The sequence below is a fragment of the Corylus avellana genome, chromosome ca6 (genome assembly GCF_901000735.1).
Source record: "Corylus avellana chromosome ca6, CavTom2PMs-1.0".
Taxonomy (NCBI): Eukaryota; Viridiplantae; Streptophyta; class Magnoliopsida; order Fagales; family Betulaceae; genus Corylus; species Corylus avellana.
In genome coordinates this window covers 18466002-18473127 of record NC_081546.1, presented here as the reverse complement: position 1 = coordinate 18473127, position 7126 = coordinate 18466002, and positions in this window count along the sequence as shown.

Sequence of the window (7126 nt, the reverse complement as noted above, 5' to 3'; positions counted from 1 at the left end):
GAGGTTTAAGAGAGAAAGATGGGTTTTGAAGAGAAGAGGGAGAAGAAGGTTAGAGAAATTCCGTGAAAATACTCAGTTTGGTTAGAAATTGTCTTGATTACTTCTCAGATTAAACAAAAACAAGAAGAGAAAGGAAGAAGAAGAAGAATGGGTTTAGAGAGAGAATGGAAGAAGGAGAAGAAGCTTGAGAGAAGGAACCGTTCCATGAAATCACAGCCTTTGTTTTCTTTTTCTTTGTTTTCTGTATAATCCCAGCCGTTGGGAGATTTAACAGCAAAACTACCACACCTAAAAAAATAAATGGCTAAAAAAGTAATTTTACAAGGGTCACGTGTTGGAAGGCACAGAACCAATTGTTCAACAGTACCTAGGCGGGCTCCATTGAGGTTGCCAAACGCCACCCTAATGACGTCCATCTATAGTAACCACAATACAAACATCGTGCACCGGTCACAAACAATTATTGGATCTAAGGCCAACATAAACAATAAATATATATTAACCATGGGAGTACCCTTATAATTTTAATAAGCCAATGGCCGTTATCTCGTATGTACCGGTATACCATATCATACAATGCAATTTAATTCTTTTTGTCATTTACATGCATTTTATTTCAAATTTCCTCCTTTTTATTATCTTATTTAATCAACATACATTTCACCAGTAAAGTTCACAATAGTCCAAAATGTATTTCGTGAGAGTTTTAAACATGTACGTTTAACGTATAAAGTAGGGAAAAATACATTTTACCCTCCAAGTTTCAACTGATTTGCAATTTGGCCTCCAATGTTTAAAAAATGACAATGTACCTTAACAAAGTATCAAAAATTCGTAATGTGACTCATATGTTAATAATTTTCGTCTTCTCTTACGTAAATTATGAAAAATACCTAATTGACCCTACATAAAAAATAATAAAAAAAAATAAAAAATTTGGGGGGTTGGTTGTCGCCACCCCTATGGCCATGTCACTTGGCTTGGCCACCCCCAAATTTTTTTTATATATTTTTTTATTTTTTTATTGAATTGGGGACATTTTTAGAATTCCAAAATTTTAGACCAAAAAATGTACGTGCATCACATGTGAGCAATTTTCCGTTAAATTGGACAGAAATAGTTAACGAAGTGGCTATATTGTAAACTTTTAATACTTTGTTGGGGTACATTGCAAATTTTTAAACATTAGAAGTCAAATTACAAATCGAGTAAAACTTTTGGGTGTAAAGTGTATTTATCCTATACAATATTTATGCTATGTGGAAAGTAAGTAACAACAAGTATTCATGTGAGTTTTTTACTCACTTGGGTCGTATGGTACTTCCTCAAAATTCTCTTGAGGCTACACAAATTCGGAATCTAAGAAAATATGTGTCATCAATCCTAATCCCGAGCTAAAATAAGCCCTACGTCAATACCTAACCATCAAGCATCAGGATTAGGATTGATTATAGGTATTTTTTGCCTAACCATTGAACGTTCAGACAGGAGGGTCAAACGTTCGACCACAACATCGAACATTCGGACAGGAAAGGTCGAATGTTCGAACTAGGAAGGTTGAACGTTCGGTGCTAGGCAGAAAACTCAAATCGAATAAAAAAACAACCAAACTACTCCTAAGCAAATCCTAAGGTATTAACGTGATCCCTAACAGAGTCCAAAACTATAATAACACATCAATGCAGAAGTGACCACGCCCAACATCATTAAAACGTTAAATTATCTTTAAACTAGGATTAAGGCTAACAACTCTATTTAAGGACTAAAACTCACAAGTTGAGCTATGAACTTGACAACTTAACAACAATATAAGGATCAAGTTAAACTAAGAAAATTACCTCACTCCTCCACCAAAGAAACACTCCTCCACCAAAGAAACACTCCTCCACCAAAACACCCTCATACACTCACTCAATGGCAACAATGAGCAAAAAGGGCCGAAATGAATTGAGGGACAAAGGGGGTGGGGTATGTATAAGGGACAAAAGCGTTGAAGATAAGAATGAACTGCTTTTACAGGCACGTGTACAGTCGAATGTTTGGTGTACTATGCCGAAAAATTTGATCTACTACTATTCAACGGTCAGTGACGAAGGAGAGGGGGCTGGTGTAGGCCACACCCGCCCCCTCAAATAATTAGGAAAAAAAATTTATATATATATATAAGGTAAAATTTTATTTGTAGTCAATTGGCCCCTACCAAAAATGTTTTTTGGCCCTACCCGTTAAATTTTTTTGGCTCTTACCCATTCAAAGCCCTTTGCCCCAGCTACCATAATCCGCTATCACAAGTCCACAACACTAGTAAAAACATAAACAAGCGAGCCGAATAGAAAAAAAAAATTATAAAAACAAATTTGAAAACTAACCTAACCTTCAGATGATTCCCAATTTCCCACCATCAGAATTAATTTCTAGTAGCCTCCCTCAGAGAAATTTGTTTTATCTCAAGCAGAAGTAGTAGATTGGATTGGACAAACCCTAACTTCAATTACGCTTCAATTTTTTTTTTTTTTTTGGTCGTTTGGCTGCTTAACTTGCTTTGCTTTGCCGAATAATCATACCTCTTCAAGTAGATTTGTTTGGAACTAGAAATATGCTCTATGGCTGCCACTGGGCTGCATCTTGCATAACCATTAACCTGCATTTCAAACTTTCTAGAATGAGAGAAAAGCGACTCTATTCACTGGTTTTGTCTTGAAAGGTTTGGGGAATTGCCCAAATGGGAACAAATGGGCACACACACTGCATGGCAAGAGACAAGAGTGGCAGATTGCGGTGACTTCTCATTGTTTTTATTTTTCAAGTTTCAATTTTTTGTCTCTTGCCGTGGCCCGTGCAGTCACTGCAGTAGGTGCCCATTCCCAAACCTTTCAAGTTTCAAGACAAAACAAGTGAAAGGTTTGAGAATTTAGGTTTGAGAATGGGCACACCAAGTGTGGACAATGGGTGGGGTATTGATAATTTAATTTTTTTTTTTTTTTTTTCAAATCAATGTGGGAGAGCGGGAAAGGGAAAGTGGGGTATTGATAATTGATGTTGCCTTTTGAGATTTGGTTAGGAATTTAGGATAAGTCGTTGGAAACTTCAAACTTTGGGTATAATTATGGTTTACCAATTAATTAATTATTGTTAATTCTAAAATTCGGGTAGTTTGATTCATGACTATCATTCCACCATAGGATCACACATCACTTATCAACACATCACATGTGCCACCAAATAGTTTAGCAATATTTATTCATCAATTGGTTTAGCAATCTCAATGGCCCATATCAATTGGTTGCCTACTTGCCCATATTTATTTATCAATTGGTTTAACAATCTCTATTGCCTTATACTTATTGAAATTTGTGACATTGATTAAAGTCCCGACTAAGATATGCTTTTACAAAGATATTCTCAAATTTCTCTTTCATTTTCCATGTACTAGATCTCGAAATCTTTTTTAAAAAACAAATCAAAATATTGAGAAAGTTGTTAATTTATTTTTATATTTATTGACACATTACACGACAGAACCACTTAGATTACCTATCATGCAACGCAATTTGCAACACAAAAGCGATGCAAAACCACACAACGTAGGTCGCACTATTTGAGGTTGGTTTTCTAAGCTCAATTCCTAATCAAAGTAGTATTATAATTTGGATATTATGGTTATTAAGTATTGAGAATATTGTTTATTAGAAGTCTAAACAATTAATTGGATAATCTAACACATGAAAGCTATTATATTCTAGGGGAAACCTTACTTACCCTCCACAAATTTTTGTGCTTTTTATAGACACCCCTCCATTATTCAAAATCTCTTACTTTGGTGTATCCAATTTTTATTTCCTTTCACTTTCCCCATTCCGTTAGGATTTTCTATGAAATCCTAACGGCGCCCTTTGCACGTGCCGCGCATGTAGGAAAATTTTAACGAAATGCCTGTTTTACCCCTGAACCCACTTGGACAGGCCACGTGTCTTTCTTCTTTGCTTCTTCGTTTAGTTTTCTACCACCATTTCCCTCCTCTGCTTCAGCTATAACTTGCTCTTCATGTTTCGCTGGTGAGTCTTTATGGGCTTTCCCCTATGGCATTGATTTGTTTGTTTAAGCAGAAAAGTTAATTTGCTTTTCTTATTAATTTTCCTTCCTGGGATTCTCTTATTTCTTCTGGGTTTATTTTGGAATTTGATTTTCTGGGAGTTCGTGTGCTGATCCTTTCGAGTTTTTGTTGATCATATCCTGTGGCTTGAATAGAAAATTCTCTTCTGGTTTTTGGAGCTTCGAATTCCTCAATCTGGTTTCTTTCCAGAGCCCAAAAACACACTAGTCTTTTTGGGCTCTGGAAAGAGGAAAAGCGGAAAAAAAAAACACACCAGCAATTGTAAAGAAACAGGGAAATAGAAACATGGAAAAGAGGAAGATGAAAAGGGTGTCCCTATCTAATCCATTTCGTTTGTCTTTTTAATCTCTTCCATGCCCAGCAGCCCCCGTCTTGTCCCTCTCCATAATATCACCGCCTCAAATTTCCTTTTTACGCCTTTAGCATAACAGAGAGACTGAAAGAGCTTGAGACACGGTGAAAAAATGGTGACTGGGTGGAGAAGAGCCTTCTGCACATCCATCCCCAAAGATAAAGAAACAAACAAAGTGTTATCATCAGAGAAGCATTGCGAGAATAGTAGCACCGTTCAGAGCCCAAAAATCAGCTCCAAGTTCGGGTTTTTCTCCAACCCATCTACGCCTCGCTTGCAGTCTCAGCCAGTCTCCAGCCCCAGCCTCCGGTGCCAAACCTCCGCCACCACCGCGTCACCCACTTCTTCATTGCCGAACAGCCCAAAACTCCAATGCAAAACAACCACCCCAAAGAAGAATAGCAGCCCCAGATTGTTCCGGCAAGACCTCAAACTTTCCCTTCTACAGCCGAAGTCCCCTACCCAGTCTTTTCAAGAACTCTCCTGCCAACTCAAGCATGAGTTCGACTCGAGCGTGAACCCAAGTGCCGAAATCAAAGGCCTTTGTTTTTTTTTTTTGTGACTTTCCTCTTCTTTCAGAGGATGAAATGGAGAAGAAGAGGGTTTTAATCGAAGAAGCAAAGAAGAAAGACCCGTGGTATGGGTTCAGGGGTAAAATGGGCATTTTGTTAAAAAAATTCCACATGCTCCATTAGGATTTTACAAAAAATCCTAACGAAAGGGGGTAAGTGGAAGGAAATTCAAGTTGGATAAACTAAAGTGAGAGATTTTGAACAATGGATTGGTGTCTGCAAAATGCGCGTAAGTTCATGGGAGGTAAGTGAAGCTTCCCCTATATTCTATTCTTCTTCACGTGAGTTTGTTCGTTGCTAACATGTGCATATTTTTTATTTCTTTACTAGATACTCCAATGTGACAGAGTAAATTTATTTGTAGACGATGGGAAAGCCAAACACAACACTTGACTTTTTCAAAAGAAAAAATGCACAAAGTTCATATGTTAATGTTAGTGATGCATTATCGCCAACTTCTGATATCCCAATTTCTGAAAATTCTCCTAACAAATCTCGAAGAGTTAACATCAATGAATTTGATATTAGTTCATTGGAATTTGATCCTAGATTACGTCGTCAGATATGGGATTATAATGTTAATCAACAGGATGAAATTCGACGAGCTTACATTAAAGTTGGTCCGTACCGACATAATATCTCAAAGTACCCAAAATTTGGACAAGAAAATCACCTTCATAGCTTTCAACGTTTGTGGTTCCAGCTATTTTCTATATGGCTTGAATATTCACATGATAAAGATGCAGCATTTTGTCTGCCACACTTTCACTTTAGTAAGCCATCTGGGCATCCTACACAACATGTATTCACTATAAATGGATTTAAGAATTTGAAGAAAGTTAAAGATGGAAAATATTGTGTTTTTTTCAATTATATAAGGAAAGATCCTAATTCATTTCACAGAATTGTTGAGAGGTCATATGAAGACTTGATGAAGCAATCTCAACACATACAAAATGTGTTTGAAAATTTCACTTCCAACATTTAACTTTTGGGCTTTTCCATATTTCACCACCATCTCCTTCTGTTAGAGAATATGTGGGCTTGTCCCACATTGCTAATGTATAAGATTCTCTCCAGGGCACAAGAAGCAGACTAGCAAGCTTTGTCAAATATTTCTTGAGCTGCACACATCGGCGTGTCACCATGTCTCCTCTCATCCCCCAAAGCTGATGTGGCATAATCATTTCAACCAAAAAATCAATCACCATGCATCAAATGCTATATATGGAAAACCACGCCATATCAACTTTAAGAAAATGAGAGAGGAATAATAGCCCATATATCACATTCATACACACATTTGACCATAAAATTAATATGTATAGTAAGCACATGGCCGTTATCTCACACGTACTAATGTACCATGTCATACGATGCAACTATTCTTATCTGTGTTTTACATTCATACTCTTACAATCTCATTGTTTTCATTATCTTGTTTAAGTAGCACATTTTCATAAAATGTAGACACTGAATATAATTGTTTCTTATTTATTCTAGTTCAAGCAATACGAAAGCGACAAAACCTACTAAATAAATATAGATTTGATAAGGCGGTAGTTTCAAATGATAGATCTGACACAGACAAGGCGTGGTCAAATCTAGTTTAAAGCAAAAGTGGTGCATGGTGAACAAATTGCAAACAATCGACTACAGTTAAAAGCCTCAATTGATGTTGTTTGAGTGCTTGCATTTCAAGGTGTTGCTTTTACAGGTCATGATGAAAGTGTGGGTTCAAAGAATCATGGAGATTTTCTTGAAATATTAGATTTGACGGTTTCATATAATGAACATATTGCTGAAGTGATAGCTAAAACTTAAAAAAAAAAAAAAAAAAAAGAAAAAAAAAGAAAAGAAAAAGGTGCCTCTTACACATCACCAATGATACTGATAAGTGCCAAATATTTCATATTTGGACCCATTTATTTACATTAGTTAATCCTTTAGTTGTTGTCGTTATTTAATGTTTTGTATTAGTTTTGTGTTTTTAGTGTTTTGTAGGTTGTTAAAGAGAAAATGCATCTTTAAAGCGAAAAATACAAAGTTTAGAAGAAAACACACTTTGAGAATATCTAGATGATGTGG